Source organism: Pezoporus occidentalis, unplaced genomic scaffold (genome assembly GCF_034315485.1).
Source record: "Pezoporus occidentalis ecotype Australia unplaced genomic scaffold, CSIRO_AGI_Poc_V1 ctg123, whole genome shotgun sequence".
Taxonomy (NCBI): domain Eukaryota; kingdom Metazoa; phylum Chordata; class Aves; order Psittaciformes; family Psittacidae; genus Pezoporus; species Pezoporus occidentalis.
The window spans coordinates 1595096-1620373 of NW_026913027.1; the positions used below are offsets into that span (position 1 = coordinate 1595096).

The 25278-nt window shown below is 44.2% G+C and overlaps 1 protein-coding gene across 6 annotated transcripts in view; it reads right to left on the reverse strand.

Moving 5' to 3' along the window:
- STAG2 (STAG2 cohesin complex component) overlaps positions 1-16082 on the reverse strand; it is a 77720-nt gene extending 61638 nt beyond the window's left edge. The window contains exon 1 of one of the 6 annotated variants that reach the window (XM_062607447.1): positions 15816-16058. The gene's annotated coding sequence lies outside the window, so the exon portion shown is untranslated. Of the gene's footprint in view, positions 1-15815 lie in introns of all 6 variants that reach the window. The other 5 variants (XM_062607443.1, XM_062607444.1, XM_062607442.1 and 2 more) reach the window with 5 other exon arrangements.
- Positions 16083-25278: the final 9196 nt, after the last annotated feature.

Here is a 25278-nt window from a genome sequence, read left to right on the forward strand (position 1 = left end):
AGGTTGCTACTCCTGAAAGGAACAGTCCCATTTCTCCCTGCACTTACTTCTAGCCATATCTCATAGTCAAGGGCACTTGTCAGACCCTTTGTTGAGCACCCATCTATTAATTTCTTTCTGAATGAATTAGCTTCCCAGCAGTTCAGTAAACTGAGCTGGCTCCACAAAAGAGTCCTGTGGCTGGTGCACGGAAACAGCTCTTTTCAGAATCAGCGAGACACTAGAGCAGACATGATCAACTGTCAAAGGAAGAAGAAAAAAAAAAAAAGAGATGCCCATACTGTTTTGGTAGACTACAACTGCTTCAGAAGTTACTATACGCTGCTCCAAATCTAGCTTATCTTCTCCGGCTACAGTGCTATGATGCATCTTTGGTACAGCACCCAAATGCCAGCACCAAGCGTTACTGAGCCAGCTATGTAACATAAAAGCCTGGCCTCAACATGCTGCTTTTTCAGTGACAAAAATTAAGAACTGTTTTGTGGCATCTGAATAAATATTCTAGTAAGCCAACAGTTGATCACCTTTGCCTAAACCCTCTATAAAACAGCCATGAAAGCAGCAGAGATGTGACAGAAATAGAAACAGTTACATCCCTGCTCAAAAAGAACCACTAGCTCATTTTACCAAGTACAGCCAAGAGTGGGCTCATTTAGGTCCTATAACCTATTACTGTTACTATGTTTCTTTAGCATATCAGACGCGATTAGAATCTGCCATTACTCTCTATGAAGTCAGGACTAGCTTTATTCAATCATAAACAGCACTCACCACTGAGTAGTCTAATACTCTAAGAGTACATAATGAGAACTAGTTCTATTTCTAATGATTTTCTGTATTGATCTGTGTAGCTTCTAAAACTCATGCTATTACCACAAAACAACCAAAGAGCATTTCTGTTTATTGTGTTCATACCCAAATTGTTCTGACTACCATTGTGTCAGATGATGATCAAATAGAAAGACAATTTTATTTCTTTTCAACTAAAATCTGAAGAGTTCATAGAACAGTCCCAGCCCTGCATACTAGGATACTTATGTCTGCTATTAATTTGTGTACACCATCACTTTTCTTAAAAAGCTACATTTTACACACCTAGTGAATGTCAAAAGCCTCAGAGCCAATTGATTTCTAAAGGTACTAAAACTTTACAACAAACAAAACCCACTCATCAACTAAAACTCAACAGCAAAATAATACATAACAGTGAACTCCTTGGGCAAAGACAAAACTTATCAGGAGGTAAAAAACCAGACCTTCTACTACAGATTTTTTCTCTCTGAAATTTACAGTCAACTTTTAATGTGTTACAAGCCGCAATTCAAGCTTGCTTACTAATGGCACCAAATTCTGTTCTCAAAATTTTGCAAACTCCACATTCCCATGAGAATACATATTGTTGTCAGACCATTTCTTACATTCATTTGGGAATTTTCTCTTTCAACTCTCAGCTGGAAGTTTAAGACCAATATGCACTATCCACCACTTCACTCCCCTTCAGCTTCTTTTTCTCCAAGATGCTACACAACATAGCAGAAGAGAATTCAGGCCAGCCCCAGCTCTTTTAAAGCCAGCACCCCACCTACACTAAGGTGGTCCTGAACTCAGTATTTCTTCCTATTAGTCCACACTGTTTCCAGCATGAAATTTACCGTGCAAGCCTGTTTTGCAAATTTTTCAGTTTAACTCCCTAAGGAAATGTTAGAATGACAAAATCTTCAGAACTGCTGAAGCCTCTGTTTAAAAGGATGTATAGTATGAAAACATATCCAATGCAACTGGCAAAGACATGCATTTTTAAGTTCATGCATATTACAGTTGTAAACTACCTGAAGAAAAAAGTATTTTACAATCTCTTTTGAAGAGAAACAAGCAGTAGAAAATCGGGATAATACAAGTTAAGTTGTACAACTACACAAATTTATGTGAAAACTGGCACTCAAAAGGAGCAATTTTATGAATTATAAATCTGTTTGGTTTAAATCCATATGCTGATTTTTCAGACACTGCTGCAGCAAAATAGCTCCATACAACACACTGGTCACCTACTGCTGATCAGCAACGTACACAAAAACCAATGTAAGACTTTTAAAGCAGCATACTGGATCCTAGTGAAAGCTGCTTTGGGTCTGGTGCTGCGAGACCCTCACTTTAGTCTAAACACTAACAGCTTAATGATTTTGTCACATGACTTATATTTAATAAATACCAGTTAAGTTAAAACTACCATTTATAATGCCAGAACACAGGGAAAAAAACTTGGCAACTTTTTAATACACATGTACAGTAAGTAATTAAAATAATTTTTAAATTAAAACTATGTTTTCAGATGAATGCCTGTTCTGAAGAAGCTAGCTCAGAATTTCAGCATCACTTGTTACGAATATGGTATGGCTCCCTAGAATGGAAAGAAATAAACCGTAATATAGCAAAACAAAAATCAGCACAGAAAAGCTTGAAATATCACACACAAGATGAACAAAATGCCATTCTTCCCAGCAGTCAGTATCCTATAATGCGCGGACCTCCTGAAGAGTAGTACTATACTCTATTCATAACTTTTCTCTACACCACAGTAAGCCAGAAGGGTAGAGTGACAAAAATGGTATGTTAATAAGATGATAAATATTATTCTTAACCACTCCAGTTTGAGCATTTCATTCTTTCGACATCAGAAAAAGCAGAGGTCATAACTGGCTGTTACTGATTTATTCTGACAGAAATTGGACTCAAATGTTAAATAAAGATTAGTTAATATTTGCAGAAGACTTTGAACATACAAAATGCTATGTAAGTAGCAAGTATTAAGTCTTCCCACACACTCATTTTGGCATGCCTCCAAGCAGGGAAGTCCCACAGAAACGTTTCAACAGCAGTTAAGGAGAAACAGAGCACTCAGGCAACTGCAGTTATAGTCACACCAGTCCTTCTAAGAAGCACCTGCAAAACTGGGGAGAACTAATGCCCAGTAGCAATGCTCACTGCCGTGCCCCAAATTCAACACCAAAGAAGTAACTCCAGTTCTGACAGGGCTTATATAAATGGACACTGAACAACCCCAATCTCTAAAATCCTCTGTACAACCTAAAACAATTTACAAAACTCAAAGTTCTGTATATGTGGCTGTTCCCTGATCTAGTATTTCTGGTCAGGCTACAAATTCACAAAGCACGCTGTAGCTGTCAGTCTGATTATTCACATGGGTCCTGAAGGAGCTGGAAAATGAAGTTGCTACGCCACTGGCCATCATATTTGAAAAATCGTGGCAGTCAGGTGAAGCTCCCGATGACTGGAAAAAGGGAAATAAAACCCCCATTTTCAAGAAAGGGAAAATGGATGACCCAGGGAATTACAGACCAGTCAGTCTCACTTCCGTGCCTGGCAAAACCATGGAGCAGATTCTCCTGGAAGGCATGCTAAGGCACATGAAAAACAACAAGGTGCTCGGTGACAGCCAGCATGGCTTCACTAAGGGGAAATCCTGCCTGACCAACTTGGTGGCCTTCTATGATGGGGGCTATGGAACTGATGGACAGGGGTAGAGCGGTTGACATCATCTACCTGAACTTGTGTAAAGTGTTTGACGCTGTCCCACAAGACATCAATTTGATAGATGGACCATTCGGTGGATAAAGAACTGGCTGGATGGCTGCACGCAAAGAGTTGTGGTCAATGGCTCAATGTCCAGCTGGAGACCAGTAACGAGTGGTGTCCCTCAGGGATCGGTGTTGGGACCAGTCTTGTTTAACATCTTTGTCGCTGACATGGACAGTGGGATTGAGTGCGCCCTCAGCAAGTTTGATGATGACACCAAGCTGTGTGGTTCGGCTGATACACTGGAGGGAAGGAATGCCATCCAGAGGGACCTCGACACGCTTGTGAGGTGGGCTGATGCCAACCTCATGAAGTTTAACCATGGCAAGTGCAAGGTCCTACACCTGGGTCAGAGCAATCCCAGGCACAGCTACAGGTTGGGCAAAGAAGAGATTCAGAGCAGCCCTGTGGAGAAGGACTTGGGGGCACTGGTTGATGAGAAAATGAACATGAGCCAGCAGTGTGCACTCACAGTCCAGAAAGCCAACTGTATCCTGGGCTGCATCAAAAGGAGCATGACCAGCAGGTCGAAGGAGGTGATCCTGCCCCTCTACTGTACTCCCGTGAGACCTCACCTGGAGTATTGTGTGCAGTTCTGGTGTCCTCAACATAAAAAGGACATGGAACTGTTGGAACAAGTCCAGAGGAGGACCACGAGGATGATCAGGGGACTGGAGCACCTTCCGTATGAAGACAGGCTGAGAAAGTTGGGGCTGTTCAGCCTGGAGAAGACTGCATGGAGACCTCATAGCAGCCTTCCAGTATCTGAAGGGGGCCTATAAGGATGCTGGGGAGGGACTATTCATTAGGGACTGGAGTGACAGGACAAGGGGTAATGGGTTAAAACTTAAAACAGGGGAAGTTTAGATTCGATATAAGGAAGAAATTCTTTCCTGTTAGGGTGGTGAGGCACTGGAATGGGTTGCCCAGGGAGGCTGTGAATGCTCCATCCCTGGCAGTGTTCAAGACCAGGTTGGATTGAGCCTTGGGTGATATGGTTTAGTGTGAGGTGTCCCTGCCCATGGCATGCGGGTTGGAACTGGATGACCTTAAGGTCCTTTCCAACCCTAACTATTCTATGATTCTATTCTGTGATTCTATGGGAGCTTATTTTCAACAAATCATAGCTTCTGCCTACAGCAGATGAGTTTCCCCAGACCTGACTTGTACAATGGTGAGGAACTGAGCAATAGTTTCTGATCGATCAACAGTAAAGCCTTTCCAAAACACCTAAAGAAGCCAGCATCTTCTCAGCTAGTTGGAAAAAATCAAAAGATTCCACATCATAAAAATCACTCTGCAAGTCTTCTTCCGAAAGAGGAAGAAAACAAAATGCTCTGAACTAAGCCTGAAGTGGAGAGGAGGGGCAAGCAAATTGTTCAAGCATTATCTGGCCTATTTCTCAGGATCTCTAAAGGACAGTATTAATATTTCATGAAAAAGGATATGTCTGGCTTATCCGTCCGGTACTCCTGGAGATGAGACCCATAGCCTCAGCATGCCCCCAGAAACTCAGAAGCTATGAGGGAGATAAGTTGAGAGGAATGGGCCTGAAGATCATTGCACAGAATGGTCCACATTCTGTAAAACAGGATAAAGACCTCACGTATAGAACTGGCACTGCAGCTTCCATAAACCACGGAAAACTCAAGAGTGCAAAGGCTTATAATAAGATCTAACCACAACAGGCTGGTAAGCGTCCAACTGAAGGAGGAGGTCTAACAGGGTTTTGACAACAGCATCTGATTAACCATGCTAAAGCTGGAGGGAAATCTTGAAGGGAGGAAACTTCTACAACCATTCCTAAACCCTCCATAACCCCTTCCACTTAATACCTGCAAAACTTCTAACTAGCATGTAAACCAAAACCAAAGAAAAATGTACATTATCTTCCTGCCAGTATATATTAATGTAAATCACCAGCAGTCTTGAATTCTTTGCCGAGCTCTAATTGACAGCCTATGCAGTATTTTGGGAGGGGGAGAAGGCAGAGGACAACAACAAAACAGGTAACTACAAAGATCACAGGACTGCCTCTGGAACTGGCATATTGCCCAAGTAGGTTTTAAGAGTAAGATCAGGTAGAAAAGTAGCAGACCACAGCAGGGATCAAGTTTCATTTTCTTAGACCTACAGTTGCGGAAAAAACTGCCACTACTGTTGGACCAGGCAACTGATATGACACTTCAAATACTGAAAGAGGCAATGCCCCTCAATTCTATATTCTTATACTGTCAAATAGTCCTTACTGTGAAGAACTGAAAAACTTCAGTAAGTTTCTTAAATCCCCAAGCTACCAACAACACAGACTCACTCCTGCATCCAAAAGTACCACTAGAATTTTTCCATGCTTTTCATTGGAGATAGGGGAAAACTAAGCCCATTTGTAGGATTATGCAAGAATGCATAAATCCTCATGGTAAACAAAACTTCCCTAACCAGTTCTGAATGCAAGGTATGCTTCACAGAAGTTTTTTTGCTTTTTGTGCCAAGGGGATACAAACCAAGAATTTAGTTCTGCAGAGATTGTTCTTGCATTTGGGAGGGAATATGAAGAATCTTAATACCTGACCTCCTGTACATGAAGAGGATGACTTACAGTATTTTCTTCTATCCAGTGTTACTGTAGTTAAAGTTTCTAAAAATGTTTTTGACATTTTTATATCATACTGATGTATACATCCTCTCCTGTGCCACCTCAGAATATTTTTGCTTGCCAGCAGTTACTGGTCTGAAGCACTAATATACCCTCTTGTAAGTACACAGTTTTATTAACTTCCATAAAAACACTGCATTGCTGAATAGAAATTGAGCAGTATAACCAGAAAGACAATGCAATGCAGCAAGAGAAACAAAATGCCTAAAGGCTGATTTTTCTGATTATGTCTCAACTGTCAGGCCACAGGTCTTCTAGTTTACAAAATCTGCTCTATTTCACAGTAGAGTAGTAATACAGGATACACACACAGCTACATTCACAATGCTTTTCGATTCATAAACATCTAAAAAATAAACAAGTACCAATATAAATGCATCAGTTTTGAAAATACAGCTTATCAAAACTAGTCAAATGGAAGCCCACCTAATAAAACAAGAGCAGCTGAAACACGGAATATTGGAGAAAAAAAATGTAACCTTACAGCACATGGAAAAAAAAAAAAAATCCATTACCACTGAAGTATTTGCCTGAATAAACCATTTCTGTGTTTGGTAAATCAATACACAAAAGCCAGCTTCACCTTTTTTTGGCCAACTGTTTATTAGGCAAGTAACAACAGACCTGTATCACAGATGCCAGAGAGATACTTGTGCAGCTCTCCTTTCTGGTTACCATAGTTTCAAATGAACTGTAAATTTCTAGAAATAATACTTATGAGGAGGAATTAAAATATCAGTGCTTAAATACAAAAACTGAAAGAAGGAATAGTTTTCACTGGTACAGAACGACACTGAAAGTGAACAGGTAAATGCTTAGGGAAGCAAGTTTTATTTGCAAGACCTGGTCATAGACATGATTGTTAAGCTTGAGCGTGGACAGTAGGAGAAGAATAAGAATTAATTATATTATGAACATCAAAGTCTTCCCTTTCCAACTTTATCTAAATCATATCCTTTACCTTAAATCAAGATACAACAGCCTGTATCAATTCTGTTTCCTGCCTTTCTGCCATACGCACAGCACTGCCATATGGGAACAACCACCAGTGCACAGTCCCAGTTTAAGAAAAGTTTTTATCAAGTTTCTGCAGTTTTCTCCCTTGGAAAAAATCATCCTAGTTAATCACTTCCCTGTTTCTAAGAAGATCAGAGGTGAAATGACAAATACTGCAAGTAGTTCAGGATGTACCACCTTACTACTCAAATTATTTGGCCACTATACCCACACCTATAGAGAATAACTTATTCCAGAGACTCATGTCCTAAAATCCCCTCCGAATTAAAAACTAGACACTTCAAATGCACACTACATGGATTACAAAACTGTGTTCCTGACATTTACTACTTACACTGGTGTTGCAGTAACTTCAGTTATCTATACAGTCAATTGCCTGTAGTAAGATAATAAAGTAACACATAAAAAAAGGAAAATATGCATCTTAAATACTGACACCCCCTACATCATACAAGCTCTCCTCATACGCAACACTCCCTGCTGGAATATTACACTCTGACAAATAAAATCAGCCAATTATGCTACTTGCATATTATCTGCTTACTAAGATTTGCTATGGTCCAGATTTCCAGAGCTGATCTTTCTTAAGGGAAGAACTGGGAGTTTTACCCAAAGGAATAACAGGTAAGAGTAACAAAGAAGACAGGGAAGCCTTATCTTTAACAGCTTATTTTTATTTGCAGACAAAGGGCAATCTTTTTTTTTTCCCAGATGAGATGCTACAAGGAAGATATTATTTACTAAAAAACAAACAAACACAAAAAGAACCACTTAGGCTGAAATCCCACATTAAGTAAAAAAAAAAAAAAAAAAAAATCAATTTCAGCCATAACCAAGAACTGCAACATTACCTCCAAATCAAAAATATTCCGATCTTTCTAGGCAGATCACACGTATTATTAAGCAATGGGAAAATAACTGTATTAAGACCTCTCTGCTGCGTGACTACATGTACATCACCACATCTTCCCAGAAAGCATCAAACTGACAAGCGTGCGTACTAAATGACACTGTCACTAGGTGGGAATGGGGTATTATGGGGAAGGGTGAAGCTGCAGGTACGGTTACTTGTCCTGCGGATCATACAAAGCTCACATGCTGGAGAGAAGTCAAGCAGCATTTCACCAAACCTTGGCAGCAACTTGAAGCCAATTTTGGAATGGGATCCCAACTAAATAAAACACACATTCTTAAGGTTTGTTGCTTCCTTTTTAAGTGGTTCGGAAGTATTTTGTAGTTTCTGAAATATCAGTATATTTGATTTCTTTTCATTATTTTGCTAGTAGAAAACCCTGAAATTTGGACTCCAGCTGTAATTATTGCTGTAGACCACTGCACGGAGACATCTGTATTACATGGCAACATGAAACACTTGAGACCTTTTCCAAAATGTAAGCAAGATGTTACTGGCTTGCCCTATCAACACTATAACAATGGGAAGAGACATAAAAATACTTTCCTCTCCAAGCCACAACACAGAAGCTCTAACAAAAAACTGCTGTAGAAAACAAATATTCTTTCACTGACTTCTAAGTGCCACACATACTCCTTCATGCTAATCCAATGACTAACCTTTACTGAAATAAAAGCATAGTGAAGTAAAGATGTACAAAAGGTTGTGTAAGGGCAGAACTAATATGCCGTCAGATTCAGAACTGTAAGAAAATAAAACAGTCATTTACCTAAAAAAAAAAAAAACAACCCAAAACCCACCAACCAACACAGTCATCTCTAGATACTTTTTTCTAGGTGGGCATTGTGATTAACTTCTCAATCACAGATCACAATCTACCCTCCAATATATGCCAATCTTCTTACTTTTACTTGCTCTTCTAATTTTATTCCTTTATTAAAATAAGCCCTCCAGAGGGGGAGGTTGGAGCTAGTTACACAACCAAAAGATGTACAGAATAGGCAACAGAGTGCATACCTGGACATAAAGGGAGTACGTGGACAAAGCAGCTACAGGTCAGCTAACCTGATTTTCCTCTTAAGTTACAATAAGATAAGATGTAACTGCATACAAATGCAGTTCAATACATCCTTCACTTCTGACTCAAACTAGCATAAAGAAGTTTAAAAACAGCCTGTGCCTGTGCTCCTCCATACTTCCTGAAATGCCACTGTATTTACTGTGGAGCCAATAAAGGCCAGGAAAAACTGACACATGAAAGCCAAGGGGTTATCTTGGGAGATCAAGCTTCCCCATATCGGTATCTCAAAAGTTTGGTGCCAGATCTCTCCTCAGACCTGACTAGTTGCACAAAAATGTTTGTGAGCTGCAAGGAAAGAAATGCCTTACTTTCCCTTTTTCACCCAAGATCTCACAGGTCTGAGATTTTCTTAATAATGCAATACTTAAGAGATACAGATACTAAAAAGCACTAAAGCACTCTGTGAACTATTGTAATGCCATAACCCAAGAAATTTTGGACTCTTCTTTGTGAACCCAGCCATCAACCTGATAGGATCAAACAAAGACAACACAGTTTTTTGTACTGATATGTGAACAGTGAAATATCTTCCTCAAGATAGAAGCCAGTCAGACAATAGCCCCTCAAGCTTCCCAACTCGAACAATTCAGCATTAGCCCTACATTTGTTTGTGGTGATCTAACTAAGGGCCATCTTCACAAGTTTCTCTTACACCATATTCATTCTCCCGCTCTACCCCCTCAAAAAAAATCCAACTTCACCAGATTCTTAAAAACACCAATACGGGAAAACTTGAAAAAAATAATTCTAATTAAAACAACATATGATTAAAAGTACATTTTAATCTCCAACTCTCAAAACAGAAGTTTTCACTGTACCACCCGTAAGTAAATACCTGACCTTGTTAGAAGTCTCATCAGATTTCAAGGCTTACCCTTAAATCACAATGATATAAAACTTCTTGGGAGCACTTTTTTTTTTTTTTACCCTAATATAAAAAGCCAACTGAAGTCACTGGACTAATCTTCAAACATGAAATCTGTTCACAGAATGGTGCAATAGTTTTAAATGGTTTACTCCAGAAAACAGTCTTTTAGAAAACACAAATGCTTCAGTTATGCTGATGTAATACTGCCAAAGTTACCAAAACCTCCTCCCTCACAAATTTCCTTTACCAAAATCAGAAATCCATGTCCTTCTACCTCCATGCACTGGCCTCCAAGTATGGCTCTCCCACAAAGACCCTTTAAATGCCTCCGCAGCGCCCCCTGTGGTGCAGGGGCAAGGGCAAAAGAGAATAATGCCATGACAAACCACAACCAACCCAGACCTGCTCCAGAAGAAGCCCAAACCTGAACAGACCATAACAAGTGACTTGCCACACTATAAATAAGCTCCTTCCTGGCAGGAAGGACTCTGCTATCTTAACCGGGACATTTTTTCTGCTCGTAGCCCCATTTAATTCCACCTCTGTCCACAGCCAACATTACAACAGGGTGGGGAGGCACGAAGAGGACCAGAGCAGACCAAACCACAGGACTACCAGCACCAGAAGAGCTATGGGACCATGAAGAACTCCCATTTTTACTTACCCTTTGACTTTACAAGTGGAGATGATCTAAAACGTTGGATAGTGCTGAACCTAAACCAGTGCAATAACCCTGGGTGCCACCATTTAAGTTTTGTGATGCATACAGGAAAGAGCTTTTCCATCCCTCCAGTCGTTTGTTGTATATAAGCTTCGTATTTTCCAACCTAAAACTCCAATCCCCTGTTCACCCCTGTTCCGCAAGGACTAAGTTACCACTTCTTCTTGTCAATGATTCTTACATAAAAGGAAGGTGAAGCTTTCAGAATGTGAAGTGTTTAAGTGCTACTGAGAAAGTGAGCAGCGCTTATTTAAGAGTATTAAAGTGTTAAGTTGATGGATGCTTTCAATCACTTCTTTCCATTACAAGACAAATACTGAAGCAGATGAAGCTTCTATATGAAATTCTACCATCTACCTGAAAGAGACACAATCTACAACACATTCCTTTTCCAATATGTTTTCTTAATTCTTCACACACATACACAAAAAAAAAAAACACCGTCAAATAAAACCCAAACCCACCACTACTGTATTTTGGAAATTCACACCTACAATATTCTCTTAAATTTTCAAACTAATCAGAGATTAAATGGTCACACTGAAGGCAGAGATCACACTGAGTTCCAAACCTCACATCATTCAACAAAACACAGCATTTCAATAACACAACCGAAAAGCATGACTAATCAACAGAAATATTTCCTTACTTTTGGGGATTCATTTAGTGAAAATAAGCAACCAAAGCGTTTAAGGCTTCTGTAAAACATACAACCTGTTTATGCTGGCAACACAAGTTCCAGAAAACTGAATCTTTCCTGTATTTGCCTGCAGCAAAACAACTGAGACAGTAACACCACAAATGAAAATGACAAATTGAGGATTCTCAAATCATTCTAAATTTGAACCATAAGTGACAGAGAGCAATCTAATTAAAAAAGTTCATCATGTTCTGATGTGCTAACATTATTTCATGATTTGACTAAATCTAACATAGCTGCTCCCACCAACAGGAGCACACACTTTCAAGTGGTTAGTTGCCTGCAGCTATTTTCTACAGGAGACTGTAGTAGCATGTAATATTCAAGAGAAGCTGTCTACATTACTTAAAACGTAAAAAAATAAAAAATCAGTGGCTGTTCATAAGTTATACTGAAACAAAATGAAACTTCAAGAGAGCATTTCACTGACAATTCTATTTACACTCCTTCCAAGCAGAAATTATTTCATTGCGCATATTTATGCCTTTAAAGACTTTAACACGTAAAGCTAGAATGTGACATATTTATGGAATCTGAGTTACATTAACAGCCAGCTAATTGAATACTATTTTAAAGATGGAATGCTCTTCCAAGGAGCACACTCCATTTTTAAACCAAGTATTTTAAATAAGTTATGAACCTACCAATTTTTTGTCATTTCACAGAACCCATTTAAAAAAAAAAATTAAAAAACCCAACAACATTAAAATATCCCAGTAATTTTCAGCTTTTGGTTGCAAAACATCAAAACGTTATGTCTAAAAGATCTGTGTGTAAATTTTAACTGATGTTCTTAAATACAAGTTTAACGAATCCTTACACTGCTTATTGACTTTAATCAGTATTATCTTCCTGAAACTGTAATAAAAAAACTGTAAATGGATGAAAAAAAAGCTCCAAAAATTTAACTCTGGCTTAAGCACATAACTTGGGGAATATCTGAGCACTAGGAAGTTTCACAGGACGACTGAAGAATCTCTCCCATGCCATACTTCCATGCCTTTGTTTGAATTTAAGCCGATACAACATCTAATGTTAAGTGCACAGTTAATACAACTAACAGAAATTTACGAGTTTCCCTCATGGGTTGCATAAAACCCACCTGTAGATGACGCCATTAAATGTCACTGGTTTTGCTAAGCACCACCCACACGAGCCCTCCGCTAGATCAGAGCAAGATCTATCTGTCAGATATCGGAGTTAATGCCAACTTTTCTTCTTTGTATAACTTTGAAGCATTCTTAGCCTTTAATTAACCAGAACGGGATGGGGATTCCCACCCGTTCAGCTCTGCTGCTGAAGGTTTATGCTACCAGAATAGCAGATGCCTTCTCACACTCTGCTTCATTGTGTAATTAAACTGTCATCATGGGTATAAGGGAAAATACAGTGTTACCCAGCAAAAAGCCCCCATACGAGAACTGCGGCATTGTGATTTTGCAACTGATCACCACCAAGATTTAGCCAAAAAATGAAAAGTGGTGTATAATGAGCAAGTAATATCAGGTAGAGAGAGATTAATGTCTGCCAACTGCACAGTCACTCGTGGTGTTTATTTAGTTGCACATAACCAATCCGCCTGCACATAGGTATTATGTAAGTCCCGGACAGCTCAATAATAGACAAACACTCCAGGAATAATAATATGTGGATAAACAAAGCACTTCGGGAAAAAGAATATTAAAAGGAAGTAATTTCAAATGACCAAACATTATAAATGAGAAAGAAATCATCAGTCACAAATCGAGACTGAACTGCCCACAGTTAGCACCGGGACTATGCTTGAAGAACATCTTGCTGCGAGACGTGCCAGGAACTCTAGTTCCATTTAGAACAAGACTCGACAAAACTCCCGGACCGCGTACAGACGGCTGCCCAGGGAAGAGACCCAGGCGGCGTTCTCCTGCCTTGCCCTTCCAAAAAAAACCAGCCGAACAGGGACGGCGCGGCCGCGAGCTGCAGGCGGAGGGTGACCTTCGCCGCCGCTCCCCGCACGTCGCGGGCCGCCCCAGCTCCCCCGCGGTAAACGGAACCCCGTCGGGCCCCGGAGGAAGCCACCGCCTCCCGCGGGGGCGCGGGCCAATAGGCGGCAGGTGGGGCGGCGGCCCGAGGCGGCGGAGCAGGCCCCGTCGGGGCCGCCTGTGACGCACTTCGGTAACCCGACTCCCCTCCCCGGCGAGCCCGCCGCGCTGCCATGGCCCCTCCTCGCCCCACCGACGAACACGGCAGCGCGGGCCCGGCCCCGCGGGTTACCTCCGGGCACGCCGGGAGGCGGGGGAACGCCGGGTCGCAACGGCGGAGAAGACCGGACACGCCAGGGTGTGGCTCCGGGAAGCACACGGGAAGAGCGAGGGGGGCACTGGGGGGAAGGTAGCAGTGGTGCCGGGCTGCCGAAAAGTCATTAAATAAACACCAAACACACGCAGTAACTACAGCACCGGACTCGGTGGACATCGGAACTTTGTGTTAACTCCAGACACCGCATCCCGTGGGAAGACAACAGCGAGAGCCGAGCCGGCCCAGTGCAATAAATCAATAAAAAGCAGCCAAAGAGGGAGCCGAGCGCCTTCGCTCCCCGTGCTCGGGGAGAGAAAAGAAAGGAAAATAATTAATTCTGAAGTCGGTCGGTCCACGATTTCGATGGGACGGGACAGGCTCTACGACACTATCGGCGATGGAGGCAGAGCGGCGGGGCTGGCACCCGGCAGCACCGGCACCCGGGCAGGGAAAGGACACCCGAAACCCGGGGCCGCCCAGCCCGGCCCAGCCATCTGCCGCCGCTCTCCTCCCGTCCACCGCCTCCCTGTCCCTCTAAGTCCCTAACCACGGCAACAACTGTGTATTTTTAATCTGTGTAGAGAAAATAAGCGCCCAGAAAAGGAGTAACACCAGGAAAGCTCTCGCTTCCTACCTGGGCAGGGTTCAGCTCAGTTCAGTGCGTGCCGAGGAGGAGGGGGTAGAGAAGCACTATCTAAAACAAAAGTGGCGCCAAAACCCCCCAGTAAGAAGCATTCTTCTTCTTCCTCCTCCTCCTCCTTTCCCCCCCTCCCCCACCGGGGCCGGCGAGAGCCCAGCGGGGTTCCTGCAACACGCGGCTCCCGGCACCGGGCGTCCCCGGCACAAGTTGGCAAGCGCCCTTTCTTTACCAAAAGAAATAAATAAAACAAGCCGAACAGAAACGGCCACAACTCTTCCTCTCGGCGGGCAGCCGCCCAAGAGCTCGCCCAAAGTCACTCGGAGGGGAGCACTCGCTCCACAAAGGCCTTCCCCGAGGGGCGCCCAGGGTGGGGTGGGGGTCGCCAGCTCTTTCGGAGGAGCCAGCGAATAGCAGCGGGGGAGAAGCGCAGGTCAGTCCCTACGTCCTCACTTGGGCCGAGGAAGCTCGCTCCTTTCGGCCCCGTCACTCGGGAAGGGGCGGCCGGAGCTGCACCAGCTCAGCCGAGACGGGGAAGACGAGGAGAGAGACTCCAGTCCCTCGGCACTTCCCTCCGAGGAGAAGCCGCCAGGCGCGGGCTGGCAGGAAGAGCCGAGCTGCTGGGCAGCGGGAAGGAGGGTCAAGGGAGCCCGAGCGAGCGCTGTCAGGGCTGGGAGCTCCCTCTCCCCGGCCTCCTCCGACACCCGACCCCGGGGCACCGGCAGCCGCCCCACCATTTTCTCCTGCGTGCCGAGCGGCCCAGAGCTCTGCCCCGCCGAGCGCGGCCCGCTCCGTCCGCGGCGGCTCCGATCCCCGTCCCCTCCCTCCGCACCCTCCGGGCGGCCCGGCCCGGCTTGCCCACACACACACACCCCGCACACACAATGCCCGAGTCCTCCATCTTGCCAGCAGCCCCCGCTCGGCTCGGGAGAAGGGGGGAGGAGGAGGAGGAGAAGGTGGTTCTCCATTTTAGCTCTCCGCGCACTGGGCCCAGCCTGCCCGCGGCCGGCTCTGGGCAGGAGGCACGGGACTCGGGACGGGCAGCGGGGGCCGCTTTCGGCGCCCTCTCGCTCTCTCACTCGCGCTCCCGCTCGCTTCCCCCCTCCCCGCCGAGGCGCGCTGGGAAGGGGGGGTGGGGAAGCGGGGGGCTGGAGTGTTTTCGCGGCTCGGCCCCGCCGTCCTCCATCTTGGCTGCGCGGAGTCCCTGTGGCCAGCCGGCCTAGCGCCCCGCGCCGTCCTCGCAGGCCCGGGGACCGCGGGCCCCGTCCCGGCTTCTCTCCACAACCACGCACCGCGATCCCGAGTCCCCCCTCCAAACTTCCAGAAGCTTCGCCGCCATTTTCTAACTTACCTTGCCCAGTGTCGGCGTAGGCAGCGAGGAGGCCCAGGCGCGTAGCTCCGCTCCTATACCCGCGGCCCGGCTGCCGGTTGCGCGCCCGGCCCGGCCCGTCGCGGAAGCTCGGCGGCGGCGGGGGCTGTGCGGGGGGCAGCGCGGGGCGCGGGCAGGTTGTTTAATTTGGCGGCGGCGCTGGGGATTGTTTGGGGTGTTCGCTGCTCGGCGGCTCGCGACCGAATGGAGGCCGCAGGCGCCACCTGGCGGCCACCGAGCGGCGCCCGCTCTCCTGGGCGTGGGGCGACACCTGCCGGCGGGCCGCGGGCAGGGCCGCGCCGAGCGGGGTAAACAAGGTGCCGCGCATGCGCGAGCGTGCGCGCGTCCCGTGCCCACTCCCGCCCGCTCGCGAGTGCGGCCGCCTGAGGGGAGCGGGGCGGGGCGGGGCGGGGCGGGAGCGGCCCCGTCTCCGGACCCAGCCCTGCCCCAGCCCCAGCCCCGGCCCCGGCCCCGGCCCGTGCGCGGCCGCGGGAGGGGGGAGGCGGCCCAGTTGCTGGCTGCGCTCTCGGGGCAGGATCGGGTGACCGAGGCGGGCGGACAGCCTAAAAAGGAGCGAGAGCTGCGGCTCCAGAGGCGGGTTCGGTCTCACACGAGTGGGCCCGGGTGTCCTCTGCCTCGGAGCACAGAAGTAATTAGAAAATGATTGTTAAGCTGAGGCAAAGTTCAGTCTTTATAAAAATAATGCATTAACCGCCTGCAGTGTCTCCTCGCTGTCCTGTCCTGTTAATGGCAGGCCCTCAAAAGGTGGTCGCCGGGGCCCAGCCACCACCGTTCTTCACAGAGCCACCCCAGCTGGTCTGTTCTATCTTCATCAGTTCTGCGCTCAGGAAGCCGAGTTGTACGCAAGGGAGTCTATGGTTTCCAAGATAAATGTACATTTGCCCACATGGCTGCAGGGTGCCTTATCTTGAGGACACCAAGCTTGTGTGGCAGTGCAAACAGAAGCAACGTGGCTGCCACTGGTGGTGTTCCGTGTGGTTCAGAGCGTTCTGAAATGTTCCCTGCTTCTGCCCATCACTGAGCACCTTCCCAGTTCAAATCAGGAGTTGTGCCTAGGCTGTGTGTGGCTCTGTTTTCTTACCTGCATGAACCCAAAGCAATCTCATAGAACCAATATAGAAAACTTAACTAGATATAAAATTTGTGGTTCTTGTTTTTCCAAGCATGGATCTCAGTAGTTTCTGCTAGCTTTTTTTCTCTGTATTGTGTAATGCTGAGCACATTACTCATGCTGAATAGTTGCACACAAGCTTATAGTTAGAACAGTCAGCACAATCACAGAAATCAGCTTGGTTGGAAAAGACACTTAAGATCATCGAGTCCAACTGTGCCGCACCACTGCCAAGGCCACCGCTGACCCATGTTACTGAGGGGCCTCCTCTACACGGTGCGTGAACACAACCAGGGATGGCGACTCCAGCACTGCCCTGGGCAGCCTGTTCCAATGCCTGAGTACGTTCTCCGTGAAGACGTTGTTTCTAATACACAATCTAAACCTCCCTTGGTGCAGCTGCAGGCCGTTTCCTCTTTGTCCTGTCACTTGTTAATTGGGAAGAGAGACCACCCCCGAAAACAGTTTTGTCCTGGTAATTAGACTAATCGTTCTCTTGTGTTTTACCTACTTCTTATTTGGGGGACAGTTAGCATAACTAAGCAGGCACTAAGCTGAGTTACTCTGCTCACCTGCCTAACAAAGGCAGGACACTTAAAGAGTAACTGTGAGGTCAGTTCCAGTCTTCTCAAAGCTGAGGCATTGCAGAACCAGTAACACTTACAATGGAAACTGTCATGAGATAAGTAGTTTAAAATAAAAGAAACCCTACTGTAATACGAGTTGATGTCACTTAGCAATTCTACGTGGAATCTGTGGTACACGAGACAGACCTAAAAAAATAAATTCTATAGTTTGAATTTATGTTTCAGAATGTCTTTTCACCTCCTGACAAGTAAATGAGGAGAAAGATTCCCTCTTAGGGAACACTTTAAAATAGTACCCTGACTAGTCATAAAACTGTGTGTAAGGTTTCAGTTACAGCTACAGGTGCTGCTGATAATGATGATCTTTAGTGTGAATCTGTTAATGTATGTTTGGAGAAGAATTGTGAAGAAAAGATAATCTGTTAAATCCACACACCAAACCTCAAGTTTAAAACTTTATATATAAATGTCTCAAAATATATATATTTACCATGGTGGTTGTTAAATTACACATAAATAGATGCAAAGGAGTTGGATCCATTTGTGCCTTCCCTGTACAGTCAACTTCTGACAGCTGCCAGGTAGACAACTTCTCCATGAAAAACTACCGCTTCCAAAACAAACGTTTTTCCTGCACACGGAATTCCAGTAATGTATTCTCTGCTTGAGATACAATGGGGCTACACGTACTACAACTCACATCCAAAACTTTGTGAGATTATAGTCTACTGTGAAAGCTGGCAGGAGCACAGCATGAGGCAGCTTCAGAGGCAGCTGTGCATAAAATCTGTGTATTAGCTATATCAGATGTTTGGTGTGTTCCAAAACCACTGTACTTCACACTTGACCTCATAGCTGAGATTTTTTTAGGTAAATGCATTCAGCAGAACAAAAGGTGACATAGTTCTTAGGGTGTGTTTCTGAAGGAATGAGTGTGCAAGTGCTGACAGTGCCGTGGCAGATTTTAGCCTGTTTCCAGAGCTGACTCAGACCTTGGAAACCAGATCCAAAACACTTTTGGGTGTCCTGACTCACATGATGAGTTTGCTTTTTTAAAGTTGTGACAACAAAACATGGGAGCACTCTGGAGACCAGACTCCAGGTGCCCTGGTGTACTATGAACTGCTGCTCACAGTGCCTGCCCAAGAGGATTTTGCACTCTCTGGTTCATTTCCTCCCTCCCAGTTGCCCCATTCAGCTGTTTGCCTAGCTGCTCTGTAAGCAAAGCTGTTGCCTCATCAGAGATAGGGAGAGGAGTCGTTTGTTGTCTGAGGGAATGGTTTCATTTTGTTTTTACCCAAACCATATCATTTCTCAGATGCTATCCAGAGTACAATCACATCAGCAGTTCACTCAGCATAACTGAAGGCGTGGTGCACTCCTGTCAAGGTCGGGAATGTTTCTGCTCTGCTCCAGTGACCAGAGGATGGGAATTTCTGAAGCCAGCTGTGCCCTGGGAGGGTTCCCAACACAGCACTGCACTCACCAAATAACCAGTATAAACCAGTTTGTAGAGCACACATCTAAGGAGCAAGCACAGCAGCCTCTTGAATGATGGGTAGGAATATAGGGGGCAGAAAAGCAGAACAAGTTCTGAACTGTTGCATGGGGACAAAAGCAGCCCTGGGAGAGCCTGGCTTCTCTATTTTCCCTAGGAACTGATCATGCTTCTGGGAATGAGCCTTCCAGTTGGTACAACAGGGAAGATGAGTTGAAAAGCAGTTCCTTTGCTAGTGCACCACTTCTTTCTAACCTGACAATTCCAGAGTGGGCTTCTACCATCTGTTCAGACTGTGAGGAAATCAAAGAACATCCTGAAGTTTCTGTATAGTTTCAGCACTTTAGCATCCTTCCCAATATGATGAAAAAATGTAAAATAAAAATGTATTATCCAAGCATGATAAGAAACTAGATCTTAAATTCTGACCTTCGTACAAAGGATTTGTATCTGATAGAAAAGAAGTTCTGTGGAAAACTGTAGGAGAAAGCATTGTACAGGGCTATGTCATCTTTCTCATAAAAGAGAAGAGAAGCTCTCTTTAAGAGCTTCAAAGTCTAGTGTTTCTGATACCGAGCCCGATTCAGAGAGGATTTAACAAAGACTTTACAACAGGGACTTTTACTGTGCTTTGTCCAAAGAGCACTCTTGATCAGTCACCCGGCTAAGAACCTGAGCGAGGAGATGGTAGATACCAAATCCATGCCTGAATTTATGGCCAGAGGTTCACCACTAGCAAAGATCAAAACAAACACAAGCTGCCAGATGGCTGATTCATTCTTCCAGGCAGGAGATTCATATTCGTGCTGCTTCCTTTTCTGTCAAGGCAGCGGAACAGGAACCCCCTCTGAAGTTCCGTTTCCTCTTTTCTGTTAAAAAAAAAGAGCCACAATCCTTCACCATTCCTTTTATTTTTTTTTAACAGAATTTGCTTATGAGAACTGGAAAACAAACCAGGCTTTGTATACTGGGTTTGTTCCAGGGTGAGGTGGGAACTTCAATGGCCTGTATTTAAGTAAGAAACAGTCATATTTTTATCTGCTGAGTTGGGTGCAGAGGGGAGAAGCAGTCTTCCCAGTTGGAGGTTTTTTCCTAGATTTTTGAAACTGGGTTAGTCACTCCAGGGAAATCTGCTCTGAATCCTTTTGGAGATATTACGTAAGAAACAAAAATAAAGACCAGAAAATGGGTTACTTGCCCATAATTTGCAGGAGGGACATTACACATCAGTAGCTCCTCAGGCCTTTCCCTGTTCCATGAATAAATTCTTTGTGATTTACTAAGTCTCTGTTGTGTGTCCCTATTTCTTGCCAGGTCTTTCCAGAACACCTAACTCAAGCCTGAGTTTTCTTTGATTCAGTAAGTTCCTGCTCACCATGCTTGCAGAGCATGAAGGAGCACAGAATCCCAGTTTGCCCCATATTGCTGAAAAGGAAGGAAGTTTTAGCTCACCTTTGTTACCAGCTCTGGAAATGAATAGAGGCCCTGTAAGTCACAAATGCTTTCCTGCTAATTGCATTATCAGCAGCTTTATTCAGCCATCTGTGCCACTGGTTACCCAAAGCCCCTATTTGAGGTGAGGTTCTCCTGCTATGCTTCATTCTTTGAGATAAGATTCCTTTAGCCATGTTTTAAAGTTTCCATCACCAAACTCTGTGGAGGCCACATGAGTTATTGGTAGAATGTAATGAAAAGCTCTTCTCATAGCCTCAGTCAGGAAGAGTTGCTTTCCCTTGAGGCATCACCCTACCTTATGTACAGGAAAGGGTAAGTGTTCCCATCAGGGCCACCTCTCTTGAACCTGGGACGTGGTCTGGTCTGCTTTCCAGAGGTAGGGGGGTTTTGGAAAACAACCAAGACCTACTTGTGTCCTATAGCTAAGCCCAGGCAGACGCATCACGAATCAAGGATCATTTTAGGAGTCAGGCACCATGACAGCATCAGTGACAAAAGTCTGTGGAAGAAGCACAGGAACCAGAGAAACATGTTTCAAATTGGGTAAGCTGTGTAAGTGGCAGGGCACAGCTAGAGGCAGGAAAGAACAGACTGTATGGCAAAAAAAGGGCTGGGGCATGAAGCAGATGAGCTGCAATAAGGTCAGGTGGGTTAAACAGCAGCAACTGGCACAGAGTAGGGGAAGTGGCTTTAGCTGAGCAACCACTAAGAAACAGTGAAACTACATCATGCTCTTGATGTGGAGGGGAACAAACCTGACAGGAGCAGAAAGCAGTTCTCTGCTGGTCAGGTTTCTCAGGGCCTATAGCCCCCTAAGACTCTGACAGAGAGGGTTGATGGAAAAGGGGAGGAAGAAACCTGGCTTGTGATTAGATGAAGTCAGAGTGGGACTGGGACAGAAATGCCGTTATTCAACTCAGCCTCTGAGACCATAAAGAAAAGCAGTTATAAAGTCAAATATGTTTAAGCTTTGAAGAAAATCCTCCATTAAATGAACAGGACAGCTATCTTCTGTATTGGCAGGCAAGCACCATGTTTGGAGGATGACAGTGGTTTGGTTTATCTTGGTCTTTTAGCCACAAACTACTAATGTGAGAACTGAGAGGATTAAAGTGGGAGTATGCAATGGGGTTGTTACATGACAGACAGATAAGGTCACGGAACACATTACTCTTCCAGGTAACAAGCTTGCATAGTTTTCTGGGGCTGACCTACCACATTCCCAAGATCCCACATATGTCCCTAACAAGGTTTCCTTTGGTTTAGATTTCATCATCAACCAACTTGAAGATTTCTTTCAACAGTGCTTCTTGAAAGTGCCCTCTCCTTTCAATCATGTCTGGGGTTCAAGGCTACTCTTGCCGCTTTCTGACACAGTGAGAGGTGAAAGCAAAGCAGAGTGTTATCATTGTTTGCAGTTTAGATGTTGTCTAAGTGGCACGATGCATAACAAGTAGGAAGGAATGCAACAGTTTGTGATGTGTTGGTGGCTTGCACAGATGTTCAAAACTGTTAAGATAAAAATACTTCTTTTACGGTGTGACTTCCTTTAGCACGACTGTACAGAGGCCCTGCAAAGCCTCAACACCAGCAGCTGTGAACAGAGGGTTTCCCCACATGGCAGAGGGCACTCCTGGGATGCTCATTGTAAGCGCCAAGGACAGGGATTTCCAGCCCCATGCCCTGTACCAGTGGTTCCAGCTGTGAGCCCAGCAGAGGTGATGCTTCCAACCTGGAACATGCCTCTTCCTTACAGAAACCTGCAACTTCTGATCAAGCTTTTACAAATCAACTGCTAATGAAGTTATAGACGGGCTAAATTGTGATTCAGAGGTAGGAGTCGAATTCATGTTACTTTTGGTACGTTCTGTTTTGGAGAACACCGAAAGAGACACCTGAAGCAACAGTTACTTTTGTGGTGGCTCCTACCCGACCAACAGTGCTCCCATCCTGACTTCAGCACCGTCACACGGGTTTGTTTTGCAGGAAACGGAGGTAAAGTCAATCTGAGGCTCAGGAACCTCTCGCTGTTACACAAGAGTTGAAAGACTACTGTGGGTTGACATCCACTTTTGAAAAGCTTGTATTCAGATTAACTGTTTGGCTTAAGTGATGGCTCTCATCATTTCACATGCACAAGCTACCTATGAGAAATTGTGTCAAGAGTTTTACAGCAAGATCTAATTTTGTAAGATCAAAAAGACTTAACATTAATAAATTTAAATACTCTTTTAGTAATTTTTGAAGCTATTAATTCTCCAAAACTTGCAGGTGACCATGTGCATTTCTGCTAAACTTGGCTTTTTAGCACTTACTGTAATGATTCTCCTACATGTTTTCACAGGGGAACTCTGCAAAAGTGTTTTTCAGTTTTTGATAGTAAACGCCATTTTTCACTCTAAGAGCAAACCCCTAATTCAAGTATCTCTCCAATACATTTCCAGCCATCATCAACCTACCAAGCATTTTCTCTCAGCCATCAATAGCTGTCCAGAAAAACTACATATAAAACTATAAATTAATAAGTATCCAAAGGAAAGCAAGTTGTCTTCACCTACCTTGAAATATTACATACAATGTAATAATGCCATTTTTACCCCAGATTTCCCTTGGGATTTTGTTTATCCAAGCCATTGACAGCTGAATATATACTGCATTCTTCTCTGTTCTAGGAAAAAGCAAGTTCTTTTGAGAAGTTAGTCACAGAGCCATGTGCTCTGAATTAATGCTTGCAGTTTTACTGTCACGTTGACGTCAGTGTTGCTTAATCGGAATTCCTGGTTAAGAAAAAACATTAAAGATAAAATCTGAATTTCAGCAAAGGTTCTGTATTACCACAGCTCATTTACCTCCTCACAGAAAGCCCCATTATAATTACAGCAGCTAATTGTTGTATGGCAGCATCAGCACATCTCTCAAAGCACTGGAAAAGATGGCAAGATACTGTCGATAACCTGAGTCAGTGCAAAGCCACAGCAGGGGCATGGGGCAGGAAAGGTTTTCTTGATAAATTTCTAAGCTATTCCATAAAACTGGCATGTGTAAAACACACAAAAACAGTGAGAGGGAGAATATTCACTCATACTTCAGTTCCATGAGGAATAAGGTTGATCTCACCAGACTGGCCCTTCCCATTTGACCACATGGAGAAGACAACCTTCAACCACCCTTCACAGAGCAGGCTCAAGAGCTCAGGCCGATCTGGCCATGCTGCACCTGAAAGGCCATGAAGAGCTGAGGGGACAGCAGTGCAAGTGATTCTCCAGCCTGCTCCTCAGCATCTTGCCTTCCTGCTGCCAGGAATCAGTCCTGCACAAAGTGAGGTTAACAAAGAACAGCTCACTGTTCACACCGCCACGGGGAAACGCTGCAAGAGCCAGAAACATCTCCAGCTCCTACTTTGCTGCATGAAGAGCTGACCTTTCCTTCAGGTAGGCCTTACACATCATATGCTGGAAGTGTCTGCATTGACCTCCCACCCAGTTCTAATTCAATTCTAAGAAACCATTGGATTTCATTTTTTGTTAGCTTCAATAAAATCAAACATCAAAGCTAACTTTAAACACCCATGTCTCCAGTTAATAGCAATACCTTGAAAACTTTGACAAACTATTTGTCCTGTAGCTTAAGGCTGCACATACAGCTAATGTAAACATGGGAATGCCACAGTCAAAACTAGCCAGACAATGATAAAAGTAGTGTGCAAATAATTGAAAAAGAATAAATTATCATGAAAATCTTTTACTGTAAGGCAGTGAGAAAAAGCCAAATACATAACAAAAAAAAAATTAATCTATGAGTTTTCCTTATTTTAGCCTCTGACCCTAAATCAGGCATTTTCTAAACAGTTCCAAGAGCGCATTACTAAAACCCCCATAAGCCTCCCACATATCTAGAGCAGCAAATAGTTCTGTTATTGCAAGTCAAATTAGGAGTACAGATTTTACCTTCTAGAAGCTACTAGAAGGAAGTTACTGAATACTGACACCTGAATATAATCCATAGCTCTTCATTCCAAGTAACTCTTTTGTAAAAATGAGCTCCCAAAGCATCTCTGTCCTGCTACAAACCTCCTTTTCGAAGCACTTGTACTTCTACCTCATTTACTTGCATCCTTCGTTTCTGTCTAAGAACTCAGCCCAGTATCAGCATCCATGGAATTTCTTCTGTTTCTTTAAGATACTGAAAATCAAAGTAATTTAAAAAAAAATCTTCTCAATTCAAGCTGTTAAAATTTGACGACTGTGCTAATTATTTTTTTCACATTTAATCTGAATAGAACCCTGATTAGTGGCATTTTAAAAACCTAAACCTGCAGGGCAGTTATTCTGTCATCTAATGGGCTTTTAACCCTTTAATCTTCCCAAGTGATTACAGTTTAAATGGATCTTTTAAAGTATTTATCAAGAAGTTACAGTAAGGGATACAGTATCTTTTTAAAAGGTAACAAGCTCTAACATGAAGCATTTATGCTATTCGCTTGCACATTATTTGGACAGTGTGCTTGCTTCCATTTCAGCTCAGGAAGTACTATTTGTGACCTACTGCTTTTCTTGGACAGTTCCCATACGGTATTTACACCCAGAACCCTCTCCTTACCAGGATTTAGTTTTGTAACTAGGTTTTACTTTTCTGTACTAATTTTACTCTTAGTTCTAAGCACAATTTGGTCAATCTCTTTCCCACACAGGGCTTTGCTGAGCTGCACGCCAAGTCCTGCAGCCTCCGAGTTGGATGCAGCTCATCTAGATTGTCTCTCTCACATGACTTGGG